Here is a 20,897-nt window from a genome sequence, read left to right on the forward strand (position 1 = left end):
CAGTAATAGGCTTCATGACACTATTTTAAAAATCATTCTTCCTGAGCAACAATCACTATCCACAGCTCCACTAAAGAATATTATTTGATCATTTATCTCTTTTATTGTTTGCAGTTTCTCTCTGATGGCAAACTGATTCTTGCATTTGCTAACATAGCAACAGTAGCAATATGTTGAATATAATTCATTGGCTCTGGACATCCTGAGGAAGTAAAAGGCATTAGATAAATGCAAATTTTGGTTTTAACACAAGTAATTAGTCTAGCTCTTGTTTTTGCTGAGATTGTATTTTAATTCTGTGAGGAAAACATTTAATGTAATTGCTAGTCTTACAAATGCTTAAGGAAGGAAGCATATATATATTTTAAAAATTCAAAGGGCTAACCATACAAATCAACATATTTCTACAGCATTGTCCAATCGATGTATAATGTTAAAGACGTTTGAAACTGCATTTGTTAAATATATATGCCGACAATACATTTTTAATTATCCTGTATGACACTGAATTTAATCCATACTCTGATTAGAGGTAATAACTGTCATTTACATAATAATGGAATTAACTGAATGATTATGATGTATTCAGCTAATGTTCAGTTCTCATTATGTGCACAGAATGTTAAAGCCAGATTATCATTTCACTTTTAAATTTTCTTTTCAAATCATTCCAAGAACGATATATGTTGGTAGCTCAGGCAATAACGAAGCCTGGTCCCAGTATGGGATTCACCCACAATATGGAGAAGAGAGACAGAGCAGAAAGAGTTGATGAAAGTGGACATAGAGTGGGAAAATGGGTGACATGGTGGCTCAGTGGTTAGCACTGTTGCCTCACACCACCTGGGTTCATTTCCACCATTGGGTGATTGTTGGTGTGGAGTTTGCACCTTCTCCCTGTTTCTGCGTGGGGTTCATTTCAGTGCTCCATTGTCCTCCCATAGTCCAAAGATGTGCAAGTTAGGTGGATTAGCCATGGGAAATGTGGGATTATGAGGATAGGGTAGTAGGATGGGTCTGGGTGGGATGCTCTTTGGAGGCTTAGTGTGGACTTGTTAGGTGAAATGATCTGCTTTCACATTATAGGGATTCTATTATTCAATTAATTTAATCTGAGTGCTTGCATTAGAAATAATGAAAATGAAACCATTTATTAAAAAAAATACTCAACTGACTTTTTCTGTGGTGAGACTCCCGACCCTAATCTGGTTCAATCTGCACAGGATTCCCATTCCATTCTATGTGTTTGATTCTTATACAGTGCACATTCACTTCAAAAAAGACCTTCTCAAGACAATGTGGCATTGTCAGAACTGACCACATCCCCTATAATGACAATTCCTTGTAAAAAAGTAGAAATGCTATCATTCAGTTTGACATATGTGCAAAACAAATTATATGTGTCCCGCCATCTATTTCCTGAAAAATTGCACACAATGCAATTTACACTTTGGTCAGCAGAAGGAAAATTTGCCTTTGGGTTTCCAGAGTCTGACAGCAATATGAAAAGATCTTGCACAATGTGCTCCTTTGGGTGATGACAGTGTTTTGATTTTGATGCCATTAAGACATATTTGATGGTCCAGTCAATAGAAGTATTGTCCTCAGTCTGTCATCAGAAGCTGATGGAAATCTGACATGATTCTAAGGCATTCTCCGAGCACATGACATTCACTCAGTTTGATTCTCAGAGGCCTGCAAAGATCTGAACATTTGTATAAGTTTAGACAGCAATAGAAGAATAAAAATATCTATAACAAATGAATTTAGAAATGCTGAAATTAATGCAATCATGAAGAAATGTGACATCTTCCTTTTAACTGCAGGATGCGCTGTCTAGTCCTGAGAAGGCTAGTGTGTAGAAAAATCCTGCTTTGAGATAACAGGTTCAAAAATATTATTTTGCAGTAAAATAGCATAGCAAAGTGAAAAATCAAGAGAAAGATGATTACATGCATTTTATAGGACACCAAATAATTGTATTTCACAAAATTGCAAAATAAAATAATATTAAAATATCACAAGATGCTTTATTGAGATCGATTTTTAGTTACTAATTGTCAGTTAGAAATTACTTAGTGTCCTGGAGGAAGAGAAAGCATTCTAAATTTCCTGCAGCAGGTAATAAATGCATAACAGAATGTGGCAGGCTGAGCAAAGACAACAAAAAAATGAGCACTCATTCAGCTCTGCAGTAAACATAGAGGATAAATTGTACATTTGGTTGCATTTAGTGTTATTGGTTTAATTTACCATTAGACCATCAGACATAGAAACAGAGGTAGGCTATTTGGCCCATCAAGTTTGCTCCAACATTTAATTATATCACTGCTGATCTGATATTCCTCACATCCACTTTCCTGCCTTTTCCCTATAATCTGAGATTCCCTTTCCAATTAAAAGTCTATTGACCTTGGCCTTGAACATTCCTGAAGAAGGGCTAATGCCCGAAACGTCGATTCTCCTGTTCCCTAGATGCTGCCTGACCTGCTGCGCTTTTCCAGCAACACATTTCCATCTCTTGAATATTCTTAACAATCTATCTTCTACAATCCACTGGGGTAAAAAATTCCTTAGATTTACTATTACCTAAGACATGCCTTATCTCGGTCTTAAATGAACACTCCCTTCCAGAATTTGTCTGACATTTTTAAAAAACTTATACCAAAAACTGCAGAATCTCAGGTGCAAATTGCATCCAGTGAAATTGGAATCTTTGATGGTATGTGGGCATCATTGGTAAACCCATCATTAGTTATCCATTCCTAACTACGCATAATCTGCTATTCCAGAATGTAGTTAAAATGCCACCATTTTTGATTTGGATCTGGAGTCACCTATGGGCCAGACCAACTATAGATTGCAGATTTAATTCCCTAAAGGATATTATGAACCAGATGGGATTTTTTATCACAATCGACATAAGTTGTCATGGTCATGATCACTGAGACATGCTCTATATTCTAGATGTAACATTTGGATTTAAATTCCACCAGTTACTATGGTTGGGATTTGAATCTATGTTCACAGAGCATTGTTCTGGGTCATTGGATTACTGACATTCTCATTACATTATGAGCTTCCTCATATATCAAGTTTCTGCAATACTTTGTGTTAGTTTAAAAAGAATAGTGCCAGAAATCAGTTTTGCTTACAGAACTGGCCATGCCCCAGAATGAAGGAATCATCATTATGAGTTTGCACTAATTTACTAAGCTTCAGGGAAGACCTTAAACTTCAGTTTTTTGGGGGTGTCAGGACTTGAGTGGGCATGCTTAAAAACTAGCCAATTTTATTTTCTTTGAATTTACTAAGAAACCTAATATTGTACCTCAATATAACTAGCAAGTGATTCTGCATATTTTTAAAGTAATTTTCAATAAATTTGGGTTACCTGCAGCTTGTAGGCTGACAATGTGATTTTTAAAAAATGTTTATTTTAACCAGCTAATTCACTCTTGACCATATTAGTCAAGCTGCACCAAGTTATCACACTTACATGCAACAATAAATACGTTTGCAGCAAACCATTTAAAAATGCTGCCTGATTGTGGTGGTTTATAGGAGATGTTGTCTTCACTTATATGCAAAGGAGTTTCAAATCTGATACAATTTGTGTTGAAACTGATAATTACATCCAAAGTGGAATCGCTTTGCTAAAGTTCAGAAATAGAGTAAAATCATGAGAAGATGAATCTCATGGGCCTGTCCACAAATTTGTTAACCAAAGGTTCAAGTGAGTCAAGGACACCTTTATGTAATGTGATTTGACTAGAAACACGCTCTATGTCAAAGAAAACCAAATTGGAACAGTGATGTAGTCAATAATGAAAAATACGTTTTTACATTTCTATTCATTCACCTTTATAATGGCCTGACCTTGTACAGTGGAAGGCATTGAAAAATATTGGGAGTTGCCTCTGGATCTTAGCAAATTTTTTTATTACAATGGTAGGTCTGAGAAGCTTTGGATACATTCACTGCCACCAAATCTTCTTGTTGGTATTCATTTAAGCTACTGACATGATATGGGGAAGGACAGTTAAGGCTGAGATGGATTCTAGATAAGTAGGGAAATCAAGGGTTATAAGGAAAGGGCATAAATAGATGTGAGTAATGTTGGATCAGCTATGATCCTATTGAATGGTGGAATAAGCTTAAGAATCTGAATGTCTGCTCCTGTTCCTATTTTATATGGTCCAGTCTCATGATACCCAAATGAACTCGACAGCAAAGAATAGACCCAATCTTGACAAACAGTAAATCATTCTATTACATGCTACTTAATAGATGGTTATATTACATATACAAAATGGTATCTAATGTGACATCAGTCCAACTTGAGGGTCAACACACATTATTGTTAGGTACGTGAACATAGCTTTAGGGCAACACCTGAAACTAATGAGCTGTGTTTGAATGTGTGTAATACAGCCCATCATGTTGACAATGCAGTTGAACATCTTTTCCATGTATTTGTGCTGGAGTGCAAAATCCCAGAGCATCTCTGCAGCCTTTACAGCTTCAGCAAGAGAAACAAGCAGGTAAGTGGATGGTATCCATTCGACTCTTCAGGGTCATTGGGCTCCTCTGTTGAAGAATATACTGCATCTCTCTTATCTATTAGTGCTGTCATATAGTGCATAGGTATTGTTCACTTTGGCGTAAGTTCCCATGATTATTTCTGGCTGAAATTTCCAAGCAGGCCTTGTCAACAAGGAGAATTCTTGCTTGTCAAATTATTCCAAGATCTTCACCTTATGTTTCAAAATAATGGACAAACTCATCGATGAAGGCTCTTATTCCTTAGCATTGTCTAATTTTCACTTTGTATCACAGTTTTCTGCATGAAAGATCAGCTTAATTTTATCTTCAGTTGACAGCATCTTTAACTTTCTTTCACAGGTTTAGCAATGCTTTCATGGCTCCCTTTCACAGGGAGATCTCAATGTTGTGTGATGGCTTACCTGTAATTTTTTTTTGCTCCATTTTGACCTAATTTTTGTCAGCATGGTCGTATGATGAATGTACATGGGTTTGGCTAATCGGGAGTTTGCAATCAGAAATGTCGGAAATTCACAGGCATCCAGGCATTGGATTTCCTATACTGTTGACGAAAATAGCTAACAACTTTGCCACAACTATAGTTTTGGATTATCCCTACTTGACTCACTGTGATTTCAAATTGCACAAGGAACAGCCAAAAGCAGCAGCCAATACAGTCAAATAAGGAGGATTAGAGGTAACCAATGCTAAATGTATTGGTGGTGATAAGTCAATAAACAAAATATAAATATAAATGATAAAAATAGGCATTTTCCAGAAGTTTTGTAGAACCAAAGTAAAGTACTGTTGATATTGGAAATGTGAAATAAAAACAGGAAATGTTGGAAATACGCAGATCAGGCAACACCTGATAAAAGATTGTGAAATGGAATGCTAACTTGTTTTCTATGTGCACAAATATTGCCTGACATCCTGGGTAATTCTAGAATATTTGTAAGAAGCTGACTTTACACCTCTTTTGAGGAAAAAAAAAGCTAGAGGAAAATGACGCAGAAGAAAAATACTACTGTATGAATCTTTTTTCCGAGATTTATTGCTACTGAACAAAAGGTAAAAATGGCTCAAAATAGTTGCAAATTCCAGATGTAAATAGCCAACATGATGTAGTGCACTTCTCCATCACCAAGTGGTTAAGTAGCCATTTATTCAAATTTAGTCTCTTTACATCTAAACAGCTGTTCTTAGTAGAGGCTTCGACTCAACAATAAATGACTATTGATGTGAATCACATGAAGCAGCAACAGCTTATCACTGGTGTTTTACAAGCTGTGCAATTGCATTTTACAGATCTTAAAACCTGCTACTTAATGCAGCCAAAGGGAATTATTGGGGCACTGAAGGGGTAAAAGTTCCTTCTTGCTGTTTAGCACAGTAATTCACTTGTAGGACTGACACAACTTGATTAGTGCCTGACCTGCTGTGCTTTTCCAGCACCACTCTGATCTAAACTCTGGTTTCCAGCATCTGCAGTCCTCACTTTTGCCTACAACTTGATTAGTGTTAATGTTTAATCCCAGATTAAACTGCCAAATTTAAATTACAGTCTGGTTAGGGGCAAGTAATGTTTTTAAACAAGTAGATAAGGTGTGAGATCCAGATATTTACTAAGAGAATAAAGCCACAAGACTCTACAGTTTGAACAAACAATAATAAAATTTCCTGTACAAGGTTGGAATTGTCATACAAACTACTATGTTTCAAATTTATATTCTATCACCAGACCTATCATGAGGCATGTATAGGTAACAAAATTAATTAATTAGATTACTTACAGTGTGGAAACAGGTCCTTCGGCCCAACAAGTCCACACCGACCCTCCAAAGAGCAACCCACCCAGACCCATTGCCCTACATTTACCCCTTCACCTAACATTACAGGCAATTTAGCATGGCCAATTCACCTGACCTGCACGTTCTTGGACTGTGGGAGGAGACCAGAGCACCCGGAGGAAACCCACGCAGACACGGGGAGAATGTCTGCAAACTCCACACAGACAGTTGCCTGAGGCGGGAATTAAACCCTGGTCTCTGGCGCTGTGAAGCAACAGTGCTAACCACTGTGCCACCATGCCCACATCCACTGGTTCTCTCTTATCCATTCTACTAGTTATGTCCTTAAAAAGTCCAGAATGCTTGTTAAACATGATTTCCCTTTCATAAATCACTTTTGACTTTTTCTAATCCCATTGATATTTTCTAAGTGCCTCATTATCACATCCTTTTAAGTAGATTCTAACATTTTCCCTATTAGTGATGTCAGGTTAACTGATCTATAATTCCTTATTTTTCCCTAAACCCCACATCCTCCAGCTTTATTAAATAATGAGGTTACATTTGCCACCTTTCAATTTTCCAGGACTGTTCAAGAATCTACAGAATTTTCAAAGGTGATAAGCAACTCATCCACAATTCCATGGTCATGTCCTTTAGTACTCTGGGATGTAGATGATCAGGTCTTGGTGATTTATCAGTTTCAATCCCATTAATTTCTCTAGCACTATTTTAAAAAAAGCACTATCAAATTTCCTTCAATCCTTCTTCAAAATTCATCCTTTGGTTCCCTACAATTTCTGTGAAGTTACTTGTGTCTTCTTCTGTGAAGGACACTGCCACGTTTGTGTATTCTGGTATAGAAACTTCCGTAGTGGACATAACAGATTTACATTTAACTCTACTAATCGTTAAATGTGATCAAAGATTTCACTGAGCAAATCAAATGGCAAATGTGGTCAAAATAGATCCCACAGTTTCCTCATCAACTTACACCCTGAGACATTAATGATATTGAGAGTCATCAAATCTTATTAAACTTTACACAAGATTCCAATTCCTTCTTTTTCAAGGAACTGGCTTAGGAAATCTCTCAAAGGCCAATCCGTCATGAAATGCCTTAATGACTGATCACCTCCCAGGCCCTCAGTTCTTTCTCCTGAAACTGTGCCCGATTGGATTCACAAGGCATTTAACCACTGGCACAATTCCAGCTACTGAGCTGCTCGACACAGAATACCCCTATTCATAGGTACTCAATTGTACCTAACTGCACCAACACACCACTGTTGCTTACAGGCTTTTTTTAAAGAATCATTGAATTGCTACAGTGTGGAAGCAGGCCATTCAGCCCATCAAGTCCACACCAACCTTTTGATGAGCATCCCATCCAGACCAACTCTCCTACTTTATCCATGTAACCCTGTTCTTCCCATGGTTAATCCACCTAGCCTGAGCACTACAGGACAATTTAGCATGGCCAAATTACCTAACTTACACATCTTTGGACTGTGGGAGAAAATCTACACAGACACAGGGAGAATGTGCAAACTCCATGTAGTTACCTAAGGGTAGAATCGAACCTGTGTACCTGGTACTGTCAGGCAGCAGTGCTACCTACTGAGCCATCGCGCCACCCATATTTTTGTTAAGCTGCCACTCTCTGACAGACAGCTTCTTTTCAGATCCACTGAACTAAATAATACCTTAAGTGAAACCAACTTCATCTTTACCTGCTCCAAACAAACTGCCTGTTATCTTTTAACTACTCTGAATAATCTGTTCAGTTACGTCGACCTGTTGTGAGTGAGCTATTTAAAACCTTGTAACAAGCCCCGCTATTGTTCCTGGGCAGATTTGTATATAACTAATATTTCGGAATAATCAGATGTAGCAACTCTCAAACTCTCTGTCCCTGAATATTACCATTTTCACAGATTGATGACTTGCTTCGTACAAATTTCATACAACAAAATGGCATTTATCACATTGATACTTGTTGGTGTTGGCTTGTGAATGTTTCTTTTTCGTGTTGCTCTGTTTTCTAAGTAGCTGTCACAGAACTCTGTCAGGACAGGAATACTCAATGCACAGTTAGAACAGAGGACATGGCAGTATAGTATTACATCAGTAATTCCGAACTCCAAGCTAACATTCTGGGAATATGAGTCCAAACCACATCATGGCAGATGGTGAAATTTGAATTTTAAAAAATCTGGAATAAAAAGCTAGCCGGATGGTCAATATGTCTCAAATGTCATAAATAAAACCCCCACCTACTTCACTAATGTCCTTTAGGGAAGGAAATTTGCTGCCCTTTCTTGGGCTGACCTATAAGTGACTCCAGACCTACAGCAATGTGGTCGATTCTTAATTGACCCCTGGGCAATTAGGACTGGGCAATAAATCTTGGCTTAGCCAGCAATGCACTCAATCAATGAAATGTAAAGAAAAACTGCTCGAAAATCATTCTATACCTAAAGTTAAGTTATTCTTTAAGTAAAATAGCATTGAGCATAATTTGATTTTACAAACTGCGAAAGGGGAAATAGGACTAGAAATGTCTAATAGTGCAATCATTTTTGAACGGTGTGTACTTAGTTACTTCCATCGTCTCAGATTTTAAAATAAACCCATTAATATCTGGGATTTAAGACCTTAATAAGAAGTTCTGAAAGGTTCAGAACAGAGTCCCGCAGCAATGGGACAACCCAGTGCCAAAGATCACAAGGAAAGACTCACTTGCTCTTTTGCTTGGATTGGCTGCCAGTTCCAATTTCCCAAGGTCCTTAATGAAGTCCTTATTTATTGCATACCAAATGGGATACAATTCCGATTCCGATTTTATTCACAGCTAATAAGACAGAAGTAGCAGTAACAGAATTACCTAGTGATAATCTGTGGTGAAGCAATTTGGAACAATATTTCTGCAGCTCTTTATGCACACACATAGTGGGTTTAAATCAGATTGCCACGCAAGTTACAATCTCCAAGGTCTTAGACAAGATTGAATAGAATAGAATATCCTTTATCGTCACGCCTACTCAATTACTGAAGTATAGTGAAAAGTTTTACAAAGTTGTCTTGTATGGTGCCATCTTAAGTACCAGTCTTAGATATAAAAGAGGAAAAAGATAAATATAGTTGCATTACTTTACAGTGTTTAAAGAATAAGTTAGAAATAAGGCATAGTTAAAGGAATGCAGTCAGATAAAAAAATTTCAAAAACATTATATTGCAGCAGCTCAGCGCAGGGGCTTCCATACGGGGTCTGACTGCCTGCGCTAGACCCCAATCCAACAACCGGCCTTGCTGTGTTCCAAGCCTCCAGTCCACTCTGTACGGGCTCTCAGCTGCTCCAAGGTAAGTTCCAGGACTGCTTCCCTGTGCTGGCTGCTGCTCCAGGATTCACCTCCAGGGCTCACCAGCTCCTTCTTTCCTCTAACACAGCAAGGAGAAGAAACAAAGAGAGAAAAGAACAGACAAAGCAGAGGAGCTCTGGCTGGAGCAGCTTACTCTACTGCCATCTTGACCAGGAGAAAGTGAGGATTGCAAATGCTGGAGATCAGAGTCGGGAGTGTGATGCTGGAAAAGCACAGCAGGTCAGGCAGCATCTGAGGAGCAGGAAAATCGATTTTTCAGGCATAAACCCTGATGAAGGTCAAGAGGAAGTGAGTAATGGTCTCTCTTTGGGAGATACGTTCTCCTTTAAAAATGATGCTTCATGATCCAGAAGGTAAGCAGAACTTGGAGAGCAGGGGAGGATGACATTTACTCCTATTACTATGGAACTTACTGTTAACAAAGCAGTGGGTGGCTGCCGGCGCTGGACAATAAAAAGAATATATCACATTGCCTGCTTGCAGGATAGCGAGAATATACAGTAATAAAGGAAGGCATCTGGTGTGGGCTCATCATCAGCATTGTTTCTTTCTGATCCCTGCCATAATATCTTGATAGTTTTCACCTTCACCTAACTAATGTACTGGATGGCAACAAGTAAAATTCTCATCCTAGTTAGGCACAGGTCCCTGTTAATGGGGGCTATTATTTCTTTCAAAAGACAATCTTTCTATGTTATGAAGTATTATTCAACAATGTGATACTTTTTTTTAGTGTGCACTGACATGGGAGGCTTTTTATTGTCTTGTTGGACAGTAACATGATCCAACATATACTTAAGGAGTTCAGTGATTTTCTTAATCATTCATTGACTTTTAGCCTTGCGGACCTCAGTTAGTGTAGCACCATCTCCTGGAGTTCTGCTACAAGTTAGCACTTTGTTAGAAATGACACATGCAATCAATATGGGAGGGATATCAAGCAAGGAGCTGACAGCAAGCTATGGCAGCTTGTTAATTGCTTCCTTGTTGATGGATAAAGGCTGATTGAAGATACGGTTAACGTGGTCTGCCTATCTTTCAAGAATTTGGGCATTTTCTGTGAGCAGTATTAATCCATTGACATCAAGGTTTGGTGCTGAAGCAGTACGATGGGACTGGTTGACCGATTTTAGATCATTATCGAGTTTCTTCCTGTCTTTGCAGTCAGCTTACTGTTTTGATCCAAGTTGATGGTAATACTAGACAATCCGATCCCAGAGTGAAACCTGGCTTAGTGGACCTCAAGTTTTTGTTTTGCAATTTGGTTACCATGGCAATCAGTCATTGAACATATTCATGCAAGGCTGCCAATGTCCTTTTAACAAAACAACACAATTTTATTACACAGAAGAAAATAAAAATACAAAGACAATTTGGAAAGATATTATGAATTACAAAATAAAGATTCAACCCTTTTTCCCCAACAATATCCTTTACACTCAGCACTGGTGAAGTGGAACTCTTACCTTCAATCTTTGATTTCTTACTTGTCTGACAAGGTGACAAAAGCTTCCTTTTGACAACTTTCTGCATATTCACCAAATGTGACTTTTTACATCTCACCCTGAGACATACAGACTCCGGCTAATGTATTGCCTTTTACTTTGACTATTTTGAGGATGCTCAACAGCATATTAGCAGCTATGGATCTTTTCTTCGAAACTCAACCTACTTCTGGCCTCTCATCCTCTGAGTTGTAAAAGTTCACCTTAGCAAACAATTCAGCAGGATCTCACCAGGTAGCTTGTCAAGTCATTTAGCTTAAATCATATGATTTTGTTGGTGTTGCTGTTTCAACTCATCTTAAAAAAAGTCACTTCACAAAACTAAAAATCAAAATCTCATTTACCTCAGCTTTAGAATCCACGTTCCCAAATAATAAGGATGAAAATATATTATACACCTGTATCACATTGTGAATAAAGCTTGTGTACTGTTAAATTCAGCTGATTGGCATGGTGGCTCAGTGGTTAGCACTGCTGCCTCACAGAACCTGGGTTTGATTCCAGCTTCGGGCGACTGTCTGTGTGGAGTTTGCACGTTCTCCCTGTGTCTGTGTGGGTTTCCTCTGGGCGCTCTGGCTTCCTCCCACAGTCCAAGGATGTGCAGGCCAGGTGAACTGACCATGCTAAATCGCCCATATTGTGTGCATTCATCAGGGATAAGTGTAGGATAGGGGAATGGGTCTAGGTGGGTTATTCTTCGGAGGATTGGCATGGACTTGCTGGGTCAAAGTGCCTGTTTCCACACTGTAGGCAATCTAAACTAATCTCTCTGAGCTTGCATTGGTCAGTCCTGTTAATACATTTTTTGTCATAATGTCATAATTTTTGTCATTATTTAAGCCCTGTAGTGGCAATGTTTCTTCTCCAGTCATTTCTGGATTACCTCATTGTTTTTATTAAACCAATCTTGATTCTGACCAGAGGTAGGGGTAAGGGAATCCACAGCAGTGTAAAATATTATATCTCAGAAGATCATTCAGTCATTCTCAATGCAACACCCATTTTCACTTCACAAACTGAAATTTTGGAGTTTCTCTGAGATGGTTTCCCTCATGACCACTGTTTGAGCCTTGAAACATCAAAAGAGTTTAGATTTTCATGTTCTAAGGTGTCTAGGGCATGAATATTGAATGAAGTTTTGAAACTACGAAGATGGTCAGTCCATCAGTGAGTGTCACACATGGTTTTGCGAAAACTTGCCTTCCCCACCTGTCCAATTAAAACATTGTCCATTTGCTGTTAAAACAACAAATGGCCTCTGCATACATTCTGTGGTCAGGGAGATGGAAACTATTGGTGATTAAGGGACCATGCTCAGCTCCAACATCAGCAAGAGGAGATCATTGTTTAATAGCAGTATATCCCACTTATTTTTGGTGGTTCTTTCCCACATCTGTTACCTAGATCAATGTTTGCATCAAAGTCGTGAAAAATGATTATCCTGTTTGACTTTTGGCACAGTAGCAATCAATTATACTATTGAACCCCTTTTTTTAACACTATTCTTTTATGGAATATGTGTGTGTCATTGACAAGACTGGCATTTGTTCTTCATCCCTAATTACCCTCGAACTGTATGGTTTCCTGGGCCGTTTCAAGGTAAACAAGTTTGATGTCACAGAACAAAAGATTTCCTTTCCTAAAGCACATCAGTGAACTAGATAGGATTTCGGCAATCAATAATAGCTTTATGATGATGATTACGGAGGCTAGCTTTCAACTCTAGATGTAATAATTGAATTTAAGTGAGCTGCCATGGTAAGAGTTGAATCTCAGTTCTCAGAGCATTAGCCTGGACCCTAACATCACAAGCCCAGCCCAGTCACATCTGCCTCTGTTCTATCTCTGCTGCAGCCAAATGGAGAGACAGCAGAACTAACTTTTCTCAGGGCCACTCAAGCAATATCAACTGCATAGAAATAGTTTTAGGCAAGTCAGAAGGCAAAAGAAAATAGCATTTCTTCGGATAATTTAACATCTGTTATACGATTGATCCGGATGTTAGATCACAGAGTATTATTTGAAAGGGTATGTTGGCCTTCATGGCGAGAAGATTTGAGTACAGGAACAAGGGTGACTTGCAGCAATTATACAGGGCCATGGTGAGGCCACACTTGGAATACTGTATGCAATTTTAGTCTCCTTATCTGAGAAAGCATGTTCTTGCTGTACAGGGAGTGCAGCGAAGGTTTTACCAAAATTCGTTGGATAGCAGAAGTGACATATGAGGAGAGATTGGGTTACGTAGGATTGTATTACTAGAGTTTAGAAGAATGAGGCGGGAGGGGTGGGGTATCTCATAGAAACCCACAAAATTCTAACAGGACTGGACAACTTCGATGTAGTTCCCAATGGTCGGGAGTCCAGAATCAGAGGTCATATTTTAAGGATAAGGGTTGAACCTTTTAGGACTGAGAGGAGGAGAAATTTCTTCACCCAGAAAAAGGTGAGCTTCAGAATTCACTGTCACAGTGAAGCAGGTAAAAGTCAGACGTCAGAAATCAGTCAGCTGTTCCTACCATGACATCAAGAGTGTTAAATCATTTCCTTCATCCCCCATTGACTCTAATATCACCTGGTGTGTGTGAAAATTAATACATTATAAGCCCTTATTAACAAATTTCAACCATTAGTTTTCAAATGATTTAACATGTTAATAATGTTTTTTTGGTATGCATGCGCATCTCAGACTATCACTGCAGAACTGCAGGAGCGTATTATTAGAATAATTCCTTGGACAGGTATCATGCGATAAATCCAGCTGTGGTGTTAAAATCATTTTGCAGCAAAACAGATGCTCAGAAGTATTATTAAGGGCCACAGATTCTGCTGTGGCTCCAACTAAATTTTCATTGGTCTCTCGAGACTTGGATGCTGCTAAATTATCCCTAAATCAGTAAAAGATAATCTCAGGAGCTAAAGCCTCTCAGCAGTCTAGTGTATATCTTTGACACCTCTCCTTTGCTTTGCAAGGCAAATAAGCAGTGACAGGAGTGTTGTTACGGATCATGCAGATAACCAAATGTAGGCAGCAGTCAGGATTCACAGCCTCAGCTTTAATCATTCCACAGAAGAAGACAAGCAACAGACGGGATAAACCTTTGTAACAGAAAGATAAAAGTATTTAGCCCAATTTATATGAGTAACTGCAAATGCATCAACTCGCACTGCTCAAGACATTAACCAAAATAACATTCAACTTTCTCATTTAAGCTGCAGCACACAGCGTGGAGAGCACTGAAGTAAAACACATTAATATTTTATGAATTCACACTTAAACACATCAGCAGAATAGCAAATCTCATTATTGCCAGAAATTGTATTTTGTATTATTTAACAGAAAACATCCCATATCAAAGCAGGAAATTGATGAGCTGTGTGCAATACAACTTTGGGGGAAAGCTTTCACTTTGTCCACCTGGACAGTGAAATCATTGGATGAAAGTGAGCCTTGGTCAATGGTGGGGGAGGAGGGCTTTTTTAAAAGGTGTTAATATATTTGAGCATTTGCAGTTCAAGTGCCCTTAAGTAAGTGTGCTGTTATGCTGTTGAGAACCAACCCAGTCCATGTGGTATTAGGAAGAAGTTCCAGAATTTTGACTGAGCAACAGTAAAGCAAAACCCAAAACCAGTCAGAGTGATGTGTGCCTTGGAGGGGAATTGACAGGTAATGGCATTCCATTATCTGCTGCCCTTGTCCTTCTAGGTGGTAGAGGTCATGGGTTTGGAAATGGCCATCAAAGGGAGCACATTGAACTGGCATAGTTCATCTCATAGATGGGGTACATACTGCTACCACATTATATTGCATCTGCCATTATAATTAGATGTTGGAAGGAAGATCATTGACAAGGTGATTGAAGATGTTCAGATCTAGGACATTAATCTGAGGAACACCTGCATTGATATCCTGGGTCTGAAATGATTGACTTTGAAAAAACACTATCACCTTCTTTTCAGCACGGTATAACTCCAACCAGTGGACAGACAGGTTCTCCTGATTCCCTTAGGATTTTGTGAGGGCTTATTGATGCTCTGCTCAGATAAATGCTGCCTTGATATCAAACACTAACCTCAGGAATACCGTTCTTTTGCCTATGTTTGAATCAAAGCTATAACAAGGTCTGGAGCTGAGGGCCCTGGCATTTCCCAAACTACGCATGTTATTTAAATATTTTTTCAGTGGTTATGCATGTCACTGGGAAGGCCAATATTTATTGCCCAACCTCAATTTCCCATCAAGTGAGTGACTTGTTATACTATTCAGAGGGCAGTTAAGATGATGAGACCGAGGAACAGGAGTAGGCCATACAGGCTCTTGAGCCTGCTTACCATTCAGTAGGATCAAAGCTGATCTGACACTCCTTTTGTCTACTTTTCTGCCCTTTCCATATAAACGTTGATTCCCCAACTGATCAAGGATCAATCTCAGCCTTAAATTACACAAGGACTTTGCCCCTTTGGGCCTTTGTGACAAGGAGTTTCAAAAACTCAACTCTCTCAGGGAAGAAATTCCTCCTCATCTCAGTCTTAAAATTAGTGCCCCTGTATTCTGAGACTATGCGGTCTATTGCTAGACTCTCCCATGAGGGGAAACACCCTCTTAGTATTTACCCTGACGAGACCCTTAGGAATCCTAGATGTTTCAATGAAGTCACCTCTCATGCTTCTAAATTCCAATGAGTAGAGTCCCAAACAGCTTAGCCTTTGTTCATAAGCCAATCTCTTCACAATGGGATCATCCCAGTAAACCTTCTCTGCCTCTAATGAAATGATATGTTTCTTTCAATAAGATGACCAAAACTATTCACAGCGCTCTGGGTGTGGTCCCACCAGCAACTTGTACAGTTGCAGTAAAACTTCCCTACTGTTATACTCCAAACCCCTTATGGGTTTATTTGAACCCATGTCCTCAGAAGGTTAGCCTGGCCCTCTGAGTATTGTGGTGGCGTGGGGGTATCTGGGCCAGAGCTTACAGGTTATAGCTGAATATAAGCTCATAGATGCCAAAGTTTGAGCTGCGGGTCAATTTGAAATCAATTCCAGTTTTACAATACAACCTGATGGTCAATGTACGAAGGCGTCTCCACAAGGATTGTGCGGTGGTCACTCCTATCAGTACTCTCATGGATGGACAGATGTATCTGAAATGGGTAGATTAGTGAGATTAGTAGGTCTTTCCCACTTGTTGGTTCCCTCAAGTTTTTACTTTTAAGAATCATTCTATGATTCTGTAAATCAATTGTTCAGCCATTTACATGCTGGAACTGGTTTATTTTATATATATCCAGAGTACTCTTACACACAACTGAATGGTTTTATTCCACCAAATCACCATGACATTTTTTCTCACTATTTACTATCACCAGTAAAATGCCAGTGCAGCCAAAGGGTAGATCGGTTTTATTTTGTTTTGGTTCTGTATCTGGAAATGTTATCATACACAACTGAATGGCTTTCCCTCCACCAAATCACTGTGACCTTTCTCCCCAACTACTGATCATGACCAGTCAATTGGTTGAGCAGCCAATTAGATATTTACTTGCAAAGCTTGTATTGGATCTGCTTTATTTTGCTTTAAATCAGACCTGTTATGCCTCTTATCTGGATAAGGTAGGACTTGAACACAGGCCACCTGGCTCAGAAATAGGGACACTACCACTGCATGACAGGAGCCCTGTCTGGATCTGTTTGTGGATCTTCTTATGCAACCTGTTTAGATTTGTTATGACAAATTTGCAGAACAGGTGGGAATGGAACGTTGGCCTCCTGGCTCAGAGATAGGGACACTGCCACTCCAAAATAGCCCCTTCTAGCTCTGCCTTTGTTTTTGGTCCTGGATCTGCTTTATGCTTTTGTTGATACTCTCTAACCATCTTGTTTAGAGCTGCTATTGCACACCTCTGGAGCAAGTGGTACTTGAACCAGGCCTCTTGGCTCAGAGATAGGACCATTACCACTGCACTACAAAGCTCCTTCCTCGATCTGCTTTATTTTCCTAATCAATCTGCTCAGAGATGTTATAACACGCCTCTGGAGCAGTTAAGATTGGATCTGGGTCTCCTGGCTCAGAGGTAGGGGCAGTGCCACTGCACCATACAAGTCCTTCAGTTTGCATTTTCCTTATTACAAAAACACATTCGACTGGAAATATTTTCTAATCAACCTATTTAGAGATTAGATCAGATTCCCTATAGTGTGGAAACAGGCTCTTCGGCCCAACCAGTCCACACCGACCCTCCGAAGAGTAACCCGCCCAAACCCATTTCCCTCTGACTAATGCACCTAACACTATGGGGCAATTTAGCACGGCCAATTCACCTGACCTGCACATCTTTGGACTGTGGGAGGAAACCGGAGGACCCAGAGGAAACCCACGCAGACACGGGGAGAATATGCAAACTTCACACAGTCAGTCGCCCGAGGCTGGAATCGTACCTGGGACCCTGGTGCTGTGAGGCAGCAGTGCTAAACACTGAGCCACTGTGCCCCTATGTTAGATGTTAGGACATGGCTCTGGAGCAGGTGGGACATGAACCTGGGTCTCCTAGCTCAGAGGTAGGGACACTCATAAGAGTCCCTCTGGATCTGATTTTTTTTTTCTGGATCTGATTTTTCTTTTCTGGATCTGCTTTATGGAGGAATAGTGTTTCAGCAGCTGAGGGCAATGAGAGAGATTTTTTCCCACTCTTCCCCGTGTTACTGGGTATAGCCTCAAACTAAAACAGTATGAAAAAGCCAACCTTTTAAGACTTCAACAGGACTAACTATGAAGCAACGAATGGTGATTATAAGAAAACAATTTGCTGAACTTGAGGAAAATTGCTTTGGGCTAAATCTGTACGACTTCTGGGACCTATACTTTAAACACTTTTGAATAATGCAGAATGTATGAAATATACAACACAGAAACAGGTGATTCAGTCCATGTGGCGCTTTGGGTCCATTTGAAGATCCTCCTAATGTGCTTCATTTAGCCATGTTAACATTTCATTTTTTCATTCTCCCTCATATTCTGATTTAGGTTTCCATTACAGTTGTCTATATAGATAGTCATAATTACACAGTGAAATATATTGTGCTGGACAATTGACACTGACTTTCCTGCAGCAGGTGGTAAATATAAAACCTTGACTTAAGTTATTGAATTCTACATTTGTTTCCAAATTTACAATGAAATTCTTTGGAAATAAAAACGGAAAGTGCTGGAGAACCTCAGTAGGTCTGGCAGTATCTTTTTATAGTTTCTCCAGGAGTTGCTGCTTTTTTTTTTGTCCTTATTCCTATGGTTAATGGACAGTTGGGTCTTCCACATTTGCTGAGCTTAAAGCCTTGGCTTTGTTTAAGAGGCAGTTAGGCAGCAGCTGATACTTAACCTGGAGCAGACAATACAACAAATTGTCATAGCTTCCTATTTCATTGGAAATCACCTTTAAAGAACATGCAGGATGCTAGTGGATTATTACACAGGAAACCATTCGATAAAGTTTAATCTACACCATTGTAACTGATGTCTTTGGTAATGGCAATTGACCATTTCTACCTTTCAACCAAGAGCTGGTCATTCAGTCTCATGAGGCTGTTTGATATAAATAACTGACAGGATAAAAAGGAATGGTAAAAGCAATAGGTTGTACTTTAATAAGACATGGTTAATAAACCTCTTTATAAGGAGGTTTCCTTATAGTACAGTACATTCTAATGCTGTGTTCAAAATAAATTAGTTACAGTACAGTTTATATTGGTCAATAACCAATGACTGTACTGCATCCAATACCTAATTTTTAATGTGCCTGGAATTTGAATTGTTGTGTTGTCAAACAGTTGCAGGTGGTTACACATAAGGTTACTGTCAGAGGTGGCTAAACTGAGTTTACAGCTATTTCATTGTTGTTTTATAAACCAGGCATATTCCCAGGGGTGATGTATTCATTGACAACTTTGCAAATCAATGTTATGAAAGGAGTTTTCCCTTGACACAAATCTCATGAAAATGCGAAGAGTTTTAGTAAATTGTATGAAGAATTCAGAATTTAATGAAAATTCCTGGAGTAGAAATTGTAGATAGAGAGGTGAGTTAATTATGTGGGTGTAATGACTGAAACGAGGTCAGCAGGTGGACCTCATGGGATATGAGTTCCCTGGTTGGGGGCTGTTAAGCTGGTTCAATCAGGAAGCCCAGGCTGACAAATATAGACAGGAATGTCAGGGTTCCATGCACTTTAGGAACCAGCTCTGAGCTAGCTGGGTCAATGTCATGTACTTTGCATATATAAATGAAAGGATGACTTGATGATGGGATTCTTGTCTTCCTGGAGTTATTTCAGTGGGGTCTGAAATGCACATTTAATAATTACATGGCAGTAATGGGTCAGGACTGACACCGTGTCATGATATGTTCCTACCTGTATTATATTTGTATGCTATGAATTTTCATTACCTTTAAAACTTATTGAAGCTTAGTCCTAACTTCAGGGATAAGTTAGCAGTGCATGGGAATCCCGTCAGTAATTAAAAGCTGGCATGCATCAGTTGGCTTTGTTGAAATATGTGGCATCGGGAGGGGAGTAGGGGAATTGCAGTTTGCATGGAGGCTCAGGACCAACTCAGGGGTGCCAGGGACATGGAAATATAATATGGAAATGTCCTCATGCCTTGAGTGTGACTGGGGAATTTGAGTCCAGGCCATGAAGACAAATGAGAGACCTAAACGATGGAGAGTCAGCACTGTCCATTAGTTGTCCAGTCCAGTGGGTCAGTCAGAGGGTGCTGGCTGGCAGGGCTTGTCCATAATAGCAGGGGAAGTCTGAGGCAATGTCTACCCTGAGGTTGGGATAGGCATGGCATGACCTAATGGAACCTCTAACGATGGCATGGAGTGGGTCAATGTATGAAGGAGGACCAGAATGCAGGAAGGTTCCAGGGGAGAGGTGACATGCACACGTCAACAGGTCTATCCCCACCCCAGTCCCCCATCAGCCCACTCACACTTATGGTAAGGACAGTCTTTCAGGCTATCATGCATTCTTATCATTACACCTTGAATATATGAATCGTGTAAACCCTGCATAAACTTTCACGTTTAGAAGATATTGATGGCTGCACAGGCAACACCTCGCTTGGTTTTGATTCTGCCTCATTCACCAATACCCCGTTTTTGGATAACTGAATATACACTAGTTCGAAATGCACTCATCGTTTTCATCACAGAACTACCACAGCTCAGCACCCTGGGCAATGGATTTTGTAGTCATTGCTCAATTCCCTAGAGCACTGGGATAATTGACTAATCATGGTGGCATCAGAGTCATCTGTTGTGTGAATGAGAAGGGATTTGACTCTCTAAAGTTCAACAAGACCATAGGTTTCACCATTCGGGATGGCACACCATGAATCCAATTCTGTCCTGTGAGTGGGCACGTAGATGGCAATTGACATTTAATGCAGTGTAATAAGAGTTCAAACATTTGGGAGGAGTAATAATGCAGTAAATTATACATTATGCAAAGAAGAACAGTCTTGAAGAGTTTAAATTCTGTCCTTACTACCTTTAATGGACATGTTCATGCAAACAGAATTTACCCACTATAAATGGTGGATGATAAATTTATCAAGCGCTTAAAGCCAGACAACACTGTTTATTGAGTCTTGCTTGTTTGCTTCGTGTTAGTGTC

The 20,897-nt window shown here is 39.5% G+C and overlaps 1 protein-coding gene across 9 annotated transcripts in view; it reads right to left on the minus strand.

The window, feature by feature from the left end:
• The window catches only part of hs3st1l1 (heparan sulfate (glucosamine) 3-O-sulfotransferase 1-like1), a 143,820-nt gene that overhangs the window by 72,757 nt on the left and 50,166 nt on the right, over positions 1-20,897 (minus strand). For 4 of the 9 annotated variants that reach the window (XM_087998987.1, XM_043712527.2, XM_043712526.2 and 1 more), the window contains one exon: positions 16,284-16,367. The exons of 4 other annotated variants lie outside the window; for them this stretch is intronic. The gene's annotated coding sequence lies outside the window, so the exon portion shown is untranslated. Of the gene's footprint in view, positions 1-9,077; positions 13,914-16,283; positions 16,368-20,897 lie in introns of those variants that run through there. One more of the 9 variants, XM_043712529.2, reaches the window with a different exon arrangement.

This window comes from Chiloscyllium plagiosum, unplaced genomic scaffold (assembly GCF_037043375.1).
Source record: "Chiloscyllium plagiosum isolate Xiang-an unplaced genomic scaffold, Cpla_swu_hap1 HiC_scaffold_22, whole genome shotgun sequence".
NCBI classification, from domain to species: Eukaryota; Metazoa; Chordata; class Chondrichthyes; order Orectolobiformes; family Hemiscylliidae; genus Chiloscyllium; species Chiloscyllium plagiosum.